Source organism: Rhincodon typus, chromosome 13 (assembly GCF_021869965.1).
Source record: "Rhincodon typus isolate 14 chromosome 13, sRhiTyp1.1, whole genome shotgun sequence".
Classification (NCBI taxonomy): Eukaryota; Metazoa; Chordata; class Chondrichthyes; order Orectolobiformes; family Rhincodontidae; genus Rhincodon; species Rhincodon typus.
The window spans coordinates 13,662,852-13,682,740 of NC_063344.1; positions in this window are offsets into that span (position 1 = coordinate 13,662,852).

Below are 19,889 nucleotides of genomic sequence, written 5' to 3' on the forward strand. Positions count from 1 at the left end.
GCTCTACACCTTGTTATCTCAGATTTTCCAGCATCTGCAGTTCCTACTATCTCTGTCCATGATCATATTGCTGTTTGTCAGAACTTACTGCATACACATTGGCTCCTGCGTTGATTACAGTATAACGTGACAACTTTTCAAAAAAAAACTTTATTGGCTGTAAAATTTTTCAGGATGTGGTAGGATGGTGAAAACCCCCAAGTTCATTTTTTGTTTCTCTCTTTGAGCCATGGTTATAGGGTCATGGTTTATTGCACACTCTTTACTTGGCCTGAGAATATAACTGAGAGTCATCTCCTTGAACAACTGCATCCCTAAAGTTACTAACATTCCCACAATGCTACTAAGTAAAGACTCCAGACTGTTGACAATTTAGTATTCGGGCAAGTTGCACAAGAAACAAATATGCCGTTAGTGCATCTTTTTTAAAAAAAAGTTTTTCCTGTCCACAGATATATATCTGCGGTTGCCTAGCTGTTGTTTTGTGTGGAGGTCTTTTTACATAACACTGGACACAGCCAGTTTTCTGAGATAAAAAGGATATTTCCTGAGGTGACTACATTAACGACTGCACTCCAAGAATTATTTAGATTTGACAGTTAACTTGGTTAGAACTTGGTTAGATCAGCAAAAGAATTTAATTTTGTTTTAGAAGTAACACAGATGTTTCCACATATGGGAATTTTGAAAAATGTATTAGTCTATCCATTAAAGCAATAAACTACCATTTGAACATCCTTGTGTGCATTCAACATCATTTGGAATATTGAGACTCAGTTTCCAAGTTTTAAAAGCTATTTCTTTAAAAGGAAACAGTAGATTGATCACCATTTTAATGAAGGTAATGACAGACTGGTGCTTTTGCCTGGTCTTTTTGCAATCAATTTGATCAGGCAGAAAGTTCTCATTCAAAAAGCAACGTGATTGGTGCAACATTTCCTTAGACTGTACATTCAATTGCTCAAGAATAAGGGGTTGCCCACTCAAAACAGAAAGTAGGAGGAATTTCTTCTCTTAGGAGGGAATAAATCTGCAGAATTCTTTGCCACAGCAAGCTGTGGAGGCTGGATTATGAAGTATATTCAAGGTCCAGACAGACCGATATTGAATCAGTAAAGGAATCAGAGGTTTTGGGGAAAAAAACAGGGAAGTGGATCATCAGATCAGCCATGATCTCAATGAATGGCTGAGTTGAATTGATGGGCTGAATGGCCTACTTCTGCTCCTGCATCTTATGGGGAGCTTTAGGGAGAGTATTTCTCTGATCTTGGGTGGGTTTTCTCATGCAATTCGCCACTGCTCACCTCATTTAGTTTATGTCATGCCTCTCTGGTACCGCTCTCACACGATCTTGCATTCACCTGCCGCAGATGACACCTTCTGGGATTCACATTGCCATATTTAAAGCCTAGCTAAGCACCAAGCCCGTATCTGCCATTCACAGTTTGCTGTCACACAATTCTAGAGGAATTGGTTGAAAAAGGGAAGTTAGACCCTGATTTGCTGAGACTGACCTGGAGGTCCTGATGGGTGGGATCATGGATTTTAGACCTGTCTCTTTCCTTAGGACTACAAGACGGGTCCACAGTGCCAGACCCTGCCAGCATAGTGTAAAGTTGCTACCCAGGTTAGTGGACTCTCCACTCTCCGGAGGAATGTGCAGCCAAGCAGGAAGGAGTTTCATGACCTACACCCCACAGAGGTAAGGACTACTATTTTCCAACTCATGCTCACTCTATTTCTGCTATTATACCACCTCAGGCCAAGGCCCATGTCTACCACTCTCACAATTGCATGCAGTATCTGCCTTCACCTGCTCTCACCCAGCTCCACACATCACTCACCCTATGTGCCCTCTACGCTTCCTACTCACTCACTTGGGTCACCCCATCTGTACCCAACACTAATAGCTTGTGCCAACCAATTTCGCCTTACTCAATGCCAATTACTCCATGTCCCCAGCAATCAAAGAACAATCATTGTCAAGTCTTACTGCTCTCCAAATACCAGCTCTGTGAATATATTAGGAATATCCACAAACTTCTACCATTATTTTGAAACTCATTCTTTCTCTAGTCTCTAGCAGTCAGTAGCAAAAATTGTCCGGTTGCAGCCGTGAAGAGTACAGCTCCTCAGAACATCATCTCCAACTCTACCTCATGAGGAAGAAGCCACAGGTCCCTCCGACTGGCAAGGCTGTCTCCTTCACCCTCCGCCAGCTCAGATACTGATGTTGTGGTCGGTACTTTAGCTAGATTAGACACAGGGATGCCACCTCTCCACAGCTGGTGAGGCAGAAACACCCAGGTGTCCGGCACTCGGAGGACCACCAGAGGTCAGGCCCCTGCTCAGCCCAAGGCAGAAGAGGACCCCATGGTGTCAGCCATTAATAACCTTATTCAAATACATAAACAGACAGAGGAAGTGTCGGAGACACTTGCAAAACCGGATAGGAGGTTGGAGGTGTCTATTACTTGTATTTGGCCCAACTGATTTCTGCTGTTTTCTATGTTTCATGCAAGTTTCCATTAATCCCTACTGTATTCTAACTCCTTCAATATAACCCTTCCTTTAGCTTGCTCTTAGAGGAATCCAGGTTATTTGCCCAACAACTTGTAGTAGTAAGTTTCAGGCTTCACTATGAAGTTTTTCCTGTATTTCACACTGAATTTATCAGTGACTATCTTACATTTATGCGCCCAGGTTCCAGACTTAGCCAAGATGTGATATCATCTTGTTCACCTTAAATCTGCAATTCTTCTGAGGCTTTACCATAGTTTCTGAATTTCCAGTTTGCAGGCTCCAGCCGTCTCCTCTTCACCATGGACGTGCAATCCCTTTACACATCCAACCCTCATCAGGATGGCTTTAGGTCTCTCTGCTTCTCCATGGAAAAAAGGCCTGAACTGTTCCCATCCACCACCATCCTCCTCCTTGACAAGCTGGTCCTCACTTTGAACAATGTCTCCTTTAACTCCTTCTACTTATTTCAGGTCAAAGGTGTGGCCATGGGTACCCACATGGGACCCCGTTATGTAAGTCTCTTTGTAGGGTATATGGAACATTCTTTGTTCCCATCCTACTCTGGCCGGCACCAACAATGTGATCTCTTCTACAAAGTCTGGGAACACCTACAATCTGTCCATAAAAATGACGCTGTGTTTCCAATTGAAAACTGAAAAAACTGCGGATGCTGTAAATCAGAAACAAAACAAAGTTGCTGGAAAAGCTCAGCAGGTCTGGCAGCATCTCTGAAGGAGAAAACAGAGTTAATGTTTCGGGTCCGGTGACCCTTCCTCAGAACTCATATCTGCTCTGAGGAAGGGTCACCGGATCTGAAACATTAACTCTGCTTTTTCCTTCAGAGATGCTGCCAGACCGGCTGAGCTTTTCCAGCAACTTTGTTTTTGTTTTGAGTTTCCAATTGTCTGCCACTTGAATGCACTACTGTGTTCCCGCACCAAAGTTTCTGTCTCAGGCTTGATGAGGTGATCCACCGAAGCTCCGTGCAAGTTGGAAGAACACCGTATCATTTTCCACTTGGGAACCCCACAGCCTTCTGGACACAAATATCGACTAAAATAATTTTAGTGCTTCAGCACCTTCTCCCATGTTCTTACCCCAAGCCCCACACACCAGGCCTTGTCATCACATGGGTCGCTACTACAGCCAACTCATTGTCAGTGATTAATGGTCCCCATTAACAGCTATTGATTCCCCCAGGTTGGCCTTTACCCATTCCTTTGTCTGCCCAACTGTTGTGCTCTCTCTTCCTAGGCTCCATCTCCACATATCATTTACTGCTTTACCCCCTCCCCTACCCTATCTTTAGCATGTATACCAACCTTTTCCTAGATAACCATCAGCTCTGAAGAAGAGTGACTGGAACCAAAATGTTAACTCTTCATTCTCTCCGCAAATGCTGCAAGACCTGTTGAGTTGTTCCACAAATTTATGTTTATCATTCACATGACTGTATTGTTTTCAAAAAGGAGACAGATATAGTTCTTACGGCTACAGAGATTGAAGGGTTTGAGCTACTGAAGGGAGAGACTGAATAGGCTGGAGCATTTTGCCCTGGAGCGTCGGAGGGTGAAGGGTGACCTTATAGAGGTTTATAAAATCATGAGGGGCATGGATAGGGTGAATAGACAAGGTCATGGGGAGTCCGAAACTAGAGGGCATAGGTTTAAAGTGAGAGCAGGAAGATATAAAAGGGACCTGAGGAGTAACTTTTTCATGCAGAAGGTGTTGCGTGTATGGAATGTGCTGCCAGAGGAGGTGGTGGAGGCTTGTACAATTACGACATTTAAAAGGCATCTGGGTACATGAATAAGAAAGGGTTTAGAGGGATATGGGCTAAATGCTGGCAAATGGGTCTAGATTAATTTAGGATATCTGGTTGATGTGGAAGAGTTGGCCAGAAGGGTCTTTTTCCATTGTGTATAACTCTATGACCCTATAAGAAAAGATATGTGAACTGCTACCTTTTGTAACACTTTAACCAGAATGTGATGAAGGGTTTATCTGTAATCTAGTTTCCCAATCTACCCAATTCTGAAGGAGACAATGGACTTTGGTTAGAAAGGTAGGTTTGTGGTTCTTAAGTTGGCGCAGACAGATAGCTCTGCTGGAAATGCATCCTCTCTTCTCAGTGCACTGACCCCCACATTACAGAAAGTGGCCGAGGAGCTGGTGAGACAGGAAGGAAGGAAGGGTGGATCTGCAACAGATTTCCTGTTCTGGTGTGAGTCACGGATACACATTTGCAGCTCTGCCAGTTCATCTCTGCCTGAACTGTGAAGAAACAGCCAACCTACTTGCTCCACTTGTAGTAACTAGAGGGTGAGGCGAGGCAGGAGGAAGGGCAGTTGCTGTAATTGATATTTGGGCTTGTAACTCTGCAGTAATTAAAGTACATTCCAAGTCTTAAAAGATTCAAAATGATACAAGCAAAACTCCCATGGCACATTTCAAAAGATATGGGGAATCTTTCCCAGTGCCCTGGAAAAAATTTACCCTTCAACTGATGGTTTTCGAGAGATTATCTGGTTATTATTTTACTGTTTGTGGGAACTTTCTGTGCACAAATCAGACACAGATCAACAACATGAACCTGTATTTATACAATGCTATTAAGATAGGAAAGCTTCCAGTGGCACTTCATCAGAGCATTTCCCAGAAAACAAGTGGCTTCACTTCAAAAAAATACTTTGTGGTTGTAGCGTACTTTATCACATCTTGGTTTTGTGAAACATACCTTTAAGTGCAAGTCCCTTTTTACTTTCTTTCTCATATCTTTTCAGAAAGCTGTGATCATAACAGACAGTAGTTTAAACTGTAAGATCGATCAGGAAGAGCAGTTCAGTTAATTTCTGTTTCACCTTGCATGGTTTAAAAGCCATGCTCATCACCTCCTAGATGCATGACCCTGTAACTCCTCCAAAATAAACTTTTGAAATCTCGGAGTTTCTCCAGCTCTGTGATATCTTGCATATCCCTGACTACTGATGGCCATACCTTCAACTGCCAAGGCCCTATTCCCTAAAATTCCCTGCCCAATCCTTTCATCCTCCAAACCCCTCTCTCCTACTGTAAGCAAACCTTTAAAACCTACTCCTCACTTGTCCTGATAATTCCTCCTTTGCCTCCGACAATGCTGTTTTGAAGCAACTTGAGAACATATTTACGCATCATATCAAGGCAAATTGTTGTTGTTGTAGTAATCTGGTAAATTGCAGAATTGGAGGGATCTCTATGGCCCACAAGTCCTGCAGTGCTTCAAGCAGAAGGCTCATCACTATTGTTTGTACACATTGCCTTTTAAAAGACTTCACCTTTAAAGGATGGGCCAATGAATGGTAGATGAAGTTTAATTTAGATAAATGTAAGGTGCTACATTTTGGTAGGGTGAACCAAAGCAGGACTTAAACACTTATTGGTAGCACCCTGGGGACCGTTGCCAAACTAAGAGACTTAGGGGTGCAGGTGCATAGATCCTTGAAAGTGGAGTCATATGTAGACAGGGTGGTGAAGAAAGTATTTGGCACGCTTGCCTTTATTGGTCATAACATTGAGTAAAGGAGTTGGTAGTCATGTTTACAGCTGTGCAGGACATTGGTGAGGCTGCGTTTTGAACACTGCATTCGGTTCTGGTCTCCCTGCTATAGAAAAGATGTTGTGAAACTTCAAAGGGTTCAGAAAAGATTTACAAGGATGTTGCTGGGATTAGTAGGTTTGAGCTATAGGGAGAGGCTGAATAGACTGGGCCTTTTTTCCCTGGAGCATCGGAGGCTGAGGTTTAAACCTTATAGAGGTTTATAAAATCATGAGTGTCATAGATAAGGTGAATGGCCAAGGTCTTGCTCCCTGAGCAACTTTTTCATGCAGAGGGTGGTGCATGTATGGAACCAGCTGCCAGACGAGGTGGTAGAGGAGGGTACAATTACCATATTTGAAAGGCATCGATAGGTACATGAATAGTAAGAGTTTAGAGGGATATGGGCCAAATGCTGGCAAATAGGACTAGATTTATTTAGGATATCTGATTGGCATGGATGGGTTGCACCGAAGGGTCTGTTTCCGTGCTGTATGTTGTGACTTTGCCTGGCAGTTTGTCGGCCATGGGTTTGCAAGCTGCCCATGTTTTTTCCTTAAATCAATCATGGCATATGAGCGTCACTGGCTGGGTCAGCCTTTATTGCCTATCCCTAATTGCCCTTGAGTTTGCGGTGGTGACCTACCTCTTTGAACTGCTGCAGTCCATTTGCTGTAGGTACACCCACCATACCGGGAGCAAGTTCCAAAATTTTGACTGAATGGCACTGAAGGACAGCAATGCATTTCCAAGTCAGGATGGTGAGTGGCATGGAGGGGGACTTGTAGGTGGTGGTACATGAATATGTAGGGTTTAGAGGGATATGGGCTAAATGCTTGCAAATGGGACTAGATTAATCTCAGATATCTGGTTGGCATGGATGAGTTGGAGCAAAGGGGCTGTTTCATGTACTTGCTCCCCTTGCCTTTCTAGATGGTAGTGGTTGTGTGCTTGGAAGGTGTTGACTGAGAAGCCTCGGTGAATTTCTGTATTTCATCTTGTAGATGGACCACGCAACAGTGAATCCTCCTGGAATACATCCAGTTAGACCTGGCCACAGGATCAATCGGTGCTCTATTTGGCAGTGATGCCATCTTGCCATGAAGCAATGCATAGGAGAAAGGCAATGCTGCTAAACAGGATATTAAACTGCACAGTCTTTGATCCCTGATTCAGCTGTTCAGGTTATCGTTGAATATCCTGTGGAATATACTTGATGAAAAACAGGTTTTGGCTGAGATCTGGTTGACATTTTCTCTCATCAAGCAGCCCTTGAAACAAAGCATCCTTCACCTGCTCTCAGCTAATTTTCTATCAAGGCTTAGTGTTGCAAAAATGACGAACACTCGAGTGCAGTACTGAGGGAGTCCTGCATTGACAGGGGTGCCTTCTATCAATTGAGAGATTAAACAAGGTCCCATCTTTCCTCTTAGTGTAGTGTAATACATCCCAGGAGATAACATTGAAGAAGAATGGGATTCTTCCCGAAGCCCTGGCAAAGTATTTTCCTAACTGTAGCAAACAACTCCATCACTCTGAGCACTGATGTCTACCAGTTGGTGTCATAGCCATGTATTAATTTTAAAATTGCACAATCAAAAATCTTTTCTTCTAACCCTCCTTTGCCTCACTCCCCTCATCTCTGTAAACCACATCAGCCCTACCATCCTCTGAAATCCCTCCACTCTCCTAATCCCTGGCCTTGTGTATATCTCCGATTTCATTTTCTCCATCATTGGTGGCTGTGCTTTCAGCTACCCATGTCCCAGGCTCTTGAAACACCCATTAGATTACAGTGTTAAATCCTGCATCATATATTTTGTGGCTTGGCTAATTTGTAGGACTGTGCAGCATAACGTGTCCCACACAGCATTTAACATGCTGCATGACCTTTGCTTCATAAGTGGGCAGGACCAGTAACAGAAATATACTTTTCTTTGTCCCTTGACTCACGCTTGGAAATATAAAATGCACAGTGTGAAAACTCCAATATATTTGAAAAAAAAATGTTCCTTCCATTGCTTATTGGTAATTCTGCAGGGATGAAACAAGGATTGTAAAATCTGGAGGTGGTGATGATCAGTAGAACTCTCTGACTGTTCACTTTCTTATCCTGAAGTGACTGAATCATTGTTAAGCATACTCGCTTTGGAGGTGGTACAACAAATGTTCATTAAATTTGTCCCTGAGTTAAGGGGAGTGTGTATACTCGTGAGAGGCTGAGTAAATTGGTTCATATTCTGTGGAATTCAGAAGAATGGGAAGTGATCTCATTAAGATTGATAAAATTATGAATGGGGCTTTTTTAAAACAATTTATTCATGGGATGTGGATGTTGCTGATTGGGTCAACATTAATTAGTCATCTCTAGTTGACTTTTGTTGGGGGGATGTGTGTGGTGGGGTTGCAGATTAGCTTAGCTGGTTTGCAATGCAGACTGAAGCTTACAGCAACAGTTCAATTCCCCCAACCAGCTGAGGCTACTCGGTCTGGAATCACATGTCGATCAGGTTAGCATGGCAGATTTCCTTCCCTAAAAGGACATTAGTCGGATAAATTCTCAGAGATTGTTTCCAGTGCCCATGAAATCTAAAACACAGTTTTCGGATAGGGGCAGATTGTTTAGGACAGAGCTGAGGAGAAATTGTCCAACAGGCCAAAGATGTGCAGGTTCGGTGGATTGGCCGTGGATAGAAAAATGTAGGGTATGCTGGGTAGATTGATCTTAGTAGGATATTAGGTCGGCACAACATTGTGGGCCAAAGGGCCTGTACTGTTCTATGTTCTAAATTGTTCTTAGTCTGCAGGGATATGCAGGCTAGGTGGGTTAGCCATGGGAAAAGTAGGGCTACAGGGATAGGGTGGGATGCTCTTCAGAGGGTTGGTGTGACTCCATGGGCCGAATGGCCTGCTCCCACCTGTGCGGGGATTACTTCTCACAAAGCGTTATGAGCTGATGGAACTCTCTACTCCAGAAGATGTAGATCCTCCTTTGTTGAATATATTTAAAGCCGGAATACATAAATTCCATTTCAAGGGATATGGGGAGCAAATGGGAAAGTGAAGCATAAGCCTAAGATCAGCCATGGTCATATTGAAAGGCAAACCAGTCTTGACGAGCTGAATGCTCTCCCCTTACACTTTGTATTCTCTTGTTACTCTGGTAAGTATGGCCTATAATCGATAAGAACCAGCCGGCCCATCCTGTCCAGATTACTGCTGACTCACCACTGCTCCTGTTGACACATAGCCATTCAGGGACATTGGATGAGGTGAAGACTAGACCGTTGTGATGTGGTCAAATAGTTTGCTGACTGCAAAATTTAATTGTGAAAAGCCATTCAGTTTGTTTGCATTCTGTTCCAGAATTACGCTACTCTGAGCAGTTCGCAATCAGATTTCTGCCTCTGCCATATCACTATTCCAAATACCTGTCACTCTCAGTGTTTGGATTTGGCTTTCTGACATTAAGCACGCGCTTTTATTTGTGGGTCCACATCGCACCTTGGTTGAAGCAGAAGCTGTTGCTCAGGGAGCAGCAACCTCACCTTCTGAATCAGAACTTTGTGGGTTTATGTACCACTCCAAAGACTTGAGACAAAAATTGCAGTTCCTTACCTCACTGAAAATCTCCATTTGAGAATACCAAGGAAAGTACATTCTTAATGTGGCCAAACAAGTTGAGTATGCAAATCCTTGAACAATAAGCAGGCAGTTAGAGTGGAAGAGATTCTTAGTCAGCCATGAGATGGAGAGAATGTTGGAGCCTCAACCAGCACTGTCCATAGCTCTGGAATACAATGTGTGGAGAAGTGCATTGCTCCTGATACTGTGATTCCACAGCAATTTGGACTCCATAGATGTAACACACCACTACCACCTCCATAACAAGTATGCTATTATCTCTGAACTATTGTGTTTAAACTGAATGAATGCACTTACAGTTTTCGGTGCCATTCCTTTTCTTGCACTGTTAAGATTTCCTCTCATATTGGCTTTGATCTTGTTTACGTAATTTTGAGTTTTGTGTTGCAGGTGTCAAGTTATATCTTACTAATCCTCTTCCTTCCCTGTACACTGCATTGCAGTGCTTCTGTATATCACCATAACTTCCTGAATCTGCATGTTAGAAGTTTGCAAGCAGCTGGACAATATATTTCCCCAGAGCTGAACTGGCTAGAACAGAAGCCGCTGGTTTTCATTCAGGGCTACGACTGAGAATCAAATGTCTAGATTTCTGCAGCCGTCACTGGTAAACATTCCAGCACTTTGTGCATTTCATTTAAGATCTGACATGAAGCCAGCCAACTTGACACTCACCCATCACATATAGCTAAACATTTGTCAATGTTTCAGATCTGCTCAGTTGGCCATGTCCTTGATGCTAAGCTCCAGCCCTACTCTTGGATGTGATGCATTCTCAATGGGGTTTCAGTTCATTGTTGAGAAGATAATGTAAAGTCTACAGCTCAGACACAGGCCATTCATCCCATCTGGTCACTGCCAGTGTTGGTCCTTAAATGCATCCCATATCTCACCGTAATACATTTAACCCTGTTAGAAAATGTTCAACTCCTTTGTCCCTCTTGTACTTAGTTAAGTTAATCTTAGATGCATGTATGCTATTTGCCTCAACTACTGCAAGTGACAGCAAGTTCCACATTCTTGCTGTGGAGACCAAATCATTGAGTGTCTTTAAGATAGAAATAGATAGCTTCTTGATTGGTAATGGGATGAAAAATCACAGGGAGAAGGCAGGAGAATGGGGTTGAGAAACATATCAGTCTTCTTTGAGTTTCAGATCAGACTCTATGGGCCAAATGGCCCAATTCTACTCCTATTTCTTATTGACTTATGATCTTAGTAATGAACTTTAGATTTTGATTTCTACATGAGTGTAAACATCTTCTCTATCTCTAACAACAATAATTGTATTTTTGGAGCACCTTTAACATAACCAAATGTCCCAAGACCCTTCACAGATGTGTTTTAAACGAAGTGTAACAATGAAACACCTCAATAAAAACCAAAAGAACTGCAGATGCTGTAAATCAGGAACAAAAACAAAGTTGCTGGAAAAGCTCAGCAGGTCTGGCAGCATCTGTGGAGGAGAAAACAGAATTAACGTTTTGGGTCCGGTGACCCTTCCTTAGAACTGAGGAAGGGTCACCGGACCGAAATGAAACACCTCAAGTAGTCTACCTGACGACGAAACGTTAGATGGAAAGATAGGTAGTAACAAAGTGCCTTAAAAGGAGAAAAGTGAGGTCAAGAGAATTCTACTTGAGGCCTAGACAGCTGAAGGCATGGTGGAGTGATTATAATTAGGAATTGACAAGAGGCCGGAGTTAGAGAATTGCGGATCTTTGTGGGGTTGGAGGAAATTACAATGATTGGAAAGGCAAGGCCATTGAGAGATTTAAAAGCAAGGATTAGAATTTTAAAATTGGCATTCTGGAAGGCATTTAATAAAGTGCCACATCAAAGGTTTTTGCAGAAAATAAAAGCTCATGCTGCACGAGGTAGCATATTGGCATGGATAGCAGGCTGGCTGACAGAAAACAGAGTAGGAATAAATGGATCTTTTTCAGGTTGGCAAGATGTAATGAGTGGTGTGTCACAGGGATCAGTGCCAGGACCTCAATTCTTTACAATTTCTGTAAATGAAGGGATGAAAGGTATCGTTGCTAAATTTGATACTGACACAAAAGGAGGTAGGAAAGTAAGTTATGAAGAGGGCATAAAGAAGCTATAAAATACGTAAGTTAAATAAGTGAGCAAAGATCTGGGAAATGGACTATCATTTTAGAAGAATGAGTTTGTTCATGTTGGTAGGAAAAATAAAGAAGAATTGTATCTCAATGATGAGAGATTGCAGAGACCTGAGATGTGGATGACCTAGTGAATGAATCATAGAAAGTTGGTATGCAGGTACAGCGAGTAATTAGGAAAGATAATAGAATATTATCATTTATCACGAGGGAAAGTAAATGAATAAATTGGGAGATTATGCTTCAGATATAAGAGGCAGTGATGAGATCACATCTGGAGTACTGCATATTGGCGTAGGCTTGGAGGGCTGAAGGGCCTGTTCCTGTGCTGTATTGTTCTTTGTTCTATTTTCTTTTGCATATAGTACAGATTACCTTATTTAAGGAAGGATTTAAATGCATTGGAAGCTGTTCAGAGAGGTTTACCTGACTGTTACCTGGACCTGGGGGGAGGGAGGGGTGTTGGCTTAATGAGGGAGGGTTGGCCAGGTTAGGCTTTATTTGCTGAAACATAAAATGAGTAAGAGGTTCCTTAATGGAAACACATAAGATCCTGAATGGCCTTGACAATGTGGATGTAGAGAGTATGTTACCTCTTATGGAAGGTTCAAGAAATAGGGAGTCACTCATTTCAAACAGGAATGAGGTTATTTCTTTTCTCAGAGAGTGGAAAGTTTTTGGAACTCTGTTCCTGAAAGGAGCAGAAGCGAGATCTTTGGATATTTTTAAGACAGAGGTGGATGAATTCTTGATAAGCAAAGAGGAAAAAATTACTGTGGTAGGTTACAATTAGATCAGCCATGATCCTACTGAATGGCAGAGCAGACTAAAAGTGCCAAATGGCCTACTCTGCTTTTTTTTCGTATGTTCGTATGATGTTTCTTGAGAAGGAGTTAATATGGATCTGCAAGTCCGGCAGTAACAGGCACATGGAACAACTTAAGGCATGAACAGCAGGACAACCTCAAATTTGTGGAGAATGAAATATGGGAAACCAGCTGGAGTCCATTGGAATAGTCAAGTCTCGAGTTGACAAAGGCATAGAAAAGGCTGAGACAAAGTCCAAATTGAGGTGGAAGTGGATGGTCATAGTGATGGTGTTGATGTGGTTAGAAGCTCATTACAGAATTAAGTTAGACACCAATGTGGTGAGCCGACTGTCTTCATGTCGGAGGATGGCCAAGGAGATGGATGGAATCAGTAGCTTGGGAATAGATTTTGGAGCACGGACTGAAGAGAATCACTATAATGTGCACAAAAATATGCACAACTGGGGAGGCAATGGCCTAGTGGTATTATCACTAGAGTGTTAATCCAGAGACTCGGACAACATTCTGGGGACCCGGTTTCGGCAGATGGTGGAATTTGAATTCAATAAGATATCTGGAATTAAGAATCTAAAGATGACCATGAATCCATTGTTCATTGTCGGGAAAACCCATCTAGTTCACTAATGTCCTTTAAGGTAGGAAACTGCCATCCTTACCTGGTCTGGCCTATATGTGACTCCAGACCCACAGCAATGTGGTTGACTCTCAACTGCCCTCTGGGTAATTAGGGATGGGCAATAAATGCTGCCTAGCCAGCGACACCCTCATCCCATTAATGAATAATTAAAAAAAAAAAATTGGCTTGGAGGAAATTTTTGCCTATCCAGTCCTGGATGCTGGACAAACAGTCTGATAATTTAGTAACAGTGGAAGTGGTGGGGAGTCGTCAGAGTACACGTGAAAATTATCGCCATGGTTTCAGATGATGTTGCGAAGAGGCAACATGTTGATGAGAAATGGGAAGAGGTCCTTGGGGAATGCCAGGGACAGCTGCGGGAGCAGGAAGAGAAATCATTGACGAGTGATTCTGTGGTTCCAACTAAATGGAGAAGAAATGCGAGACCAGTCCTACCCAGCTGGACGACAGTCGAGAGCATTGGAGGAGGATGATGTGGTCAACCATGTCAAAATAGGCATGTGTGGTCAGTATGGATGAAGAGGGAAAGCTTATTTTATGTTAATTAATTCATCAAACACCTTCAGAACTTTAGAGACCATTCTGTCTCAATAAGGAAGTGTTGTGTTAACATATATTTCCCCTGGGCAAGATTTAAAACCAAGAAATAGTGCCCAAAAATGATCCCCAAGTGCCAATTCCAAAGGAAAGTAGGGAATTGTCATGGAATTTTCCAATGTTCTTCCTTTAATCCAACCTCACCCCCCCACCCCAGCCAGAACAGAAAAGAAACAGTCATCCATCCCATTGTTGTTCCAGGAGCCTTGCAAATAGCTGCCACATTTGCTGGTGAAAGAGTGAGTAGACTTCAAAACCAGCTGTGCAATGCTTTTGGATTTCCCGAGGAAGTGAAAGGAGTTATGTTAAATCGACATCCCACTTGCCCTCTCAGATGGACGTGAAAGATCCGATGCCACTATTTTGAAGCTGAGTAGGCAACTTCTCTCCAGTGTCTTAGCCAAAATTTATTTTAAAAGGAGACATAGATTATCTGGTCATAACACATCGTTGTTTGTGAAATCATGCTGTGCACAACTTGGTTGTTGTGTTTCCTATGGTGTGAATATATATGAGGTTTGCATAGTCCTGAGAATATGAAAGTTGTTATGTAAAACACACACACACACACACATATATATTTTTAGAGAGAGAGACAGAGACAGAGAGAGAGAGCTAGAGAGATAGAGAGAAAGAAGCTTGTGCCTTTAATTCTCTTCCTGTTTCACTGTTACATTTGAAGATCATATTGAATGATGACTTCTCTAATTATAGCTGTTGTCAGTTCCTATTGAACGTGTCCTAGCCCACAGCTATACTGACCTGCACCACTTCCTGTTTAGTTGGGACTCTCACCCCAGAATAAGGTTGTGCAACAACAGTAACTTGCATTTATATGGCACCTTTAAAGGTATAAAATCTCTCAAGTCTCTTCACAGACAGTTATCAACCAAGACTTAGCAATGAGCCAGATGATACAATGATCAAAACAGATGACCAAACGATATAGGTTTTAAGGTACATTGCAAAAGGAGGAGACAGGCAGGGAGGTTTTGGGAGAGAATTCCGGGCTATGGCGCTGACTCAGCTGAAGGCATGACCAATGACAGAGCAATTCAAATCGGCAATATAATAGAAGTCTGACTTGGTGAAACGCAGCATTTGGATGGTAGTAGGGCAGGATGAGCTTGCAAAGATAGGGAGGAGCAAAGGCAAGGACGGATTTGAAGACAAGCAAACATCATTCTTCCTGGAATTACACACTTACAACATAATAATGCCTTTCAAGATGAATGTGCAATTGGGCAATGGAATTACATACCCATTTATTGCATTTATTAAATTATTTTTAGCAGGAATTTGAATATCACAGACAATAAAAAGGTCCAAGGCTCTTCCCAGGAATTTTATCAGACAAAACAATTTAAAGAGATACGACTAGATAGTCAAAAACTGGTTCAATGAGATAGATTTTTAAGGAGCACCTTCAGCAGGAGAGAGATGCAGAGAGACAGTAATGTTCAGGGAAAGGATTCTAGGGATTAACCAGCTGAAGCTGAACCAGAGGTGGAACATTCAAAAGGCAAAGGTAGGCTAAACAAATCTAGAACTCCTGGATAAAAGGAGATAGAAATTAGGATAAAGAAGAAAAAGCCCGGTTATGATAGTTTCCAGGTAGAAAATATTGTTGAGAACTAAGTGAATACAAGAAGTGCAATGCTGACATGAAAAATGAATGAGATGCATATAGGGATTATGGGGATAGAATGGCAGCCAGCATAAAGGAAAATCCAAAAGTCTTCTATTGCATACAAGTAGTAAAAGGTGAAGTCACTACTGTCCCACTACAGAGAGACAACTGGTGACTGAAATAACTCCACAGAGGCCGGTTTCCCATCACCGAGTCACATTTATTTACATGTGGTAGTTCTTGACACTGATCCAGCTTGTTCAGAGCCATGCTTGGAGTGAACAGAACCTCTGACCCTTCTGTTTATATCTGTCAGCCAGGGCTCCCTGAGTGGACCAGGTTAACAGCCCCAATCTGAAGAAGGGTCTAGCTAGGCCCAAAACGTCAGCCTTCCTGCTCCTCTGATGGTGCTTGGCCTGCTGTGTTCATCCAGCTCTACACCTTGTTATCTCAGATTCTCCAGCATCTACAGTTCCTACTATTTCTATGATATCCACCTGGCTGACCTCGTTATAATCACTACAGTGATGGATGCCCACAACACAGACAAGGGGAGAGGATGAGAAGGAGAGCGCTTCATGGTAATTTCAGTCTGTGCGGAATTTGAACACACACTGTTGGCATCATGCTGCATTGCAAACCAGCTGTCCAGCCAACTGAGCTATCTGAGGGGCCAGCAAAAGGAGGAGTAGAGCTGATTAGATACCAAAAAGGATGCATTGCTGAGATAAAACTGAATAGTTTGCATCTGTCTTCATTAGGCCTTAGGCTTTCAATAAGTTCCCACATAAGATATTAACCTGTAAAAATACAGCACATGGGCCTGGCTATAATTCACTGATATGAATAGAGAACTGGCTGACGGACTGGAAGCAAAGTGCATTTTTCCACCACCCCAGCACCTTTCCCTGCAACCAGAGGAAGTGCTACACCTGTCCCTGCACCTCCCCCCTCACCTCCATCCAAGGAGACAAACAAACCTTTCACATCAGACAGGGGTTCACTTGCACATCAATCAATGTGGTCTATTGCATCCGCTGCTCCCGATGTGGCTCGGAGACCGCTTTGTAGAGAACCTGCGCTCAGTTCGTGACAAACGACAACATCTTCCAGTCGCGAAGTATTTAAACTCCCCCTCCCACTCCCTGGGCAACATGTCCATCCTGGGCCTCCTCCAGTGTCACAATGACACCACCCAGAAACTGGAGGAGCAGCACCTCATATTCTGCCTTGGGAGCCGACAACCCAATGGTCTCAATGTGGACTTTATAAGTTTCAAAATCTCCCCACCCCCGGCCTCATCCCATGACCAACCCTCCCTCTCATCCCCAAAAATTTCATACAAGGCCCCAGCATTTTCTTCACCAGCCTCCCTCAGCATTTTGGGATAGATTCCATCAAGTCGTGGGGACTTATTTACTCTCATGCTTTTCAAAACAGCCAGCACCTTCTCCCTTTTTAGATTATCAAGCCCTGGAATATCAACATATCCCTCCTGAAACTCACCATCCACCATGTCCTTCTCCTTTCTGAATACTAATGCAAAGTATTTATTCAGGACCACACCCACTTCCTCCAGCTCCAAGCAGAAATTCCCTCCTTTGTCCTTGAGTGGACCTATGCTTTCCATAGCTACCCTTTTGGTCCTTATGTATGTATAAAATGCCTTGGGATTTTCTTTAATCCTATTTGCCAAAGACATTTTAAAGCCCCTTTTAGACCAATCCCATCAAAAAGATTACACTCTTCCAATTGCTGAGGTCTCCCCACATGGTGTCATTGCATAAACCCTCCAAGGTGACTGCTCTCATTAAAGTTTTTCACACAGAGAATATTAAGTGCCTGGAATGAAATGCCAGAGGAGAGGTAGAGGCACCTTGATAGATATGTGATAGGCAGGGAATAGAGAGATACAGACAACGTAGAGGCAAAAGACTTTTAGTTTAGAAAGGCATTATGTTGTGGCACAGTCTTGGTTGGCCGAAAGGCCTGTTACATTCTTCGTTGTCTTTGTTCTTTGTTCCTTCTTTGTTGCTGGGACAAAATCCTGGGACTTTGTGCCTAACAGCAATATGGATATCCCTACAGGACTACAATGGTTCACAAAGGCAGCTGACCAATACCTTTTCGAGGTAATTAGGAATGGTTGATAAATGCTGGTGCAGCCAGCGGTGGCTACATCCCATGAATCAGTTTTTGAAAAGCTACAGAGGTCAAGCATGAGTTAATACCAAAGATTAAAACAGTAAACAAAAGAACTTCAAAAGTTAGTATTGTGAGGCATAATTTTACTCCAACGCAACTTCATCCATTTATTCATGTTGTCTACAAGCTAAACTGCTCATTAGTTTTGACCAGAATAACTGTAGAATTACACTTGAGAGTATTTCCTTAGGTCTAATTACAGAGGATCTCTCAGTTCTTAATGTTTTTTTTAAAATATATTTATTCATTTACAGGAAATGGATGTTGCTGTCACCTCTGACATTTATTACCCATCCTAATTGCCCTTAGTGAACTGTCTTCTTGAACTGCTGCAGACAATATAGTGTCAGCATACCCAAAGTACTTAGCGAGCAGAGTCCAAGATTTTGATGTAGCAACAGTGAAGAAATGGCAAGTCAGGATGGTATGTGACTTGTCAGGGAACTCAAAAAGGATGGCATTCCCACCTACTGCCAGTTCTGGATGGTGGAGGTTCTGAGTTTGCCTCGTGCTGTCATAAGAGCCTTTGTGCGTTGCTGGAGTGTGTCTCATCATTGGTACACACTGCAGCATGGTGTACTGTTGGTAAAGGGAATGAATGCTTAGAGTTACTAATCAAGGTAACACACCTCTTATATCAAATTCCTAGAACCGTTTCATTGCTGCATCTGTACTAGCAGGCTTGAAAATGAATGCTCTGAGTTGATCGTGAATAATTGTCAAGTGATTCTTTGAGTTATCAGTCAGAGGCTTTTATCACCAGACAAGGATATCAATTTGGAGCTTTAATAAAATCATTCTCTGTCAGTGATTGATGCAAAGAGAGTATCTCTTTACAGATGTCTGTCAGGAACTCCGCTGAAACACAGAGACAGAGCATGAAGCCCATGCTTACCCTGGAAAACCATGTGCGTTGCTAGCAATGATTGGTCTGCTAACATATCGAGATGTGGTTGCTGATAATCTGTGTAGTTATACATAGGAGGAAAATAGGTCAGAGTGTAGTATAATGAGTAGACATGTGTTAATGATACGGTGATAAAGAAGATAATTTAACACTGACATTAGTAGTCATATGCTATCAAAAGTTTGAGAAGAAAGGATGGAAGATCCTGTTCACGAGGGCTATATAATGGAGATTATAATGATATATGATAGTGCATAAATAAACGAGTCTGCTCAAGCTCCCAAGAATCAGACAATCACCACTCTAGGTAAGGCAGAGACTGAGATGCAGTGCAAACAGACTGGACTGACTCTAAGAGAGCAGTCTCAGCCTCAGCAGTGCAGGTCAGAACATCAAATCCCAAACCACAGGGCAGCCTAAGCCAAGAGGACTGATTTCACCCCCTAGATATTTTCTAATCAATCCGTTCAAAGATGGTATTTCATACCTCTGGAGCAGGTAGGATTTGACCTCAGGTTGCCTATCAGAGGTAGGGACATTATCACTCTCCCGCAAGAGGGCCCTCAAGATGAAACACTGAAACGGAAATGTCCTGCTTATTCTGCTGAAACTCAGAGTTACTTGGAACCTATATCCAGAATTGTTTTCATGCATGGCCGTCCTGAACACTGCCTTCCCCCTCTCTTTTTATTTCAGAGCCCCCTTCCCCTCCACCATTTCTAAAGAATTTCTGAAGAAGAGTCTGCGCCCGAAATGTCAGTCTTCCTGCTCCTCTGATGCTGCTTGGCCTGCTGTGTTCATCCAGCTCCACACCTTGTTATCTCTTGTTTTCATGCATGACTGAAAGGTTTTACCTATCACCAAATCACCAGTATTTTCATCTTATCCACCACCACTAAATCATCCATGATTCCTATTAATTACAAATTTACCTGCAAAGCCCATCGGGGGTAGTGCATTGACACCAAAAAGTGAGGGAAATGTAGGGGTAGAGGGAGGGGATCACATCACAATGGAGTTGGAAGTGAAAATAAGGCACCCACCCACAGTGGTGCCTACCTGTCTCTAAAAGTATAGGGAGTGCCAGGGACCTTTAGACCATTGCTGCTTATCATGGCACTGATTAGTCACCACTACAATAAGAGATAACAAGGTGTAGAGCTGGATGAACACAGCAGGCCAAGCAGCATCAGAGGAGCAGGAAAGCTGACGTTT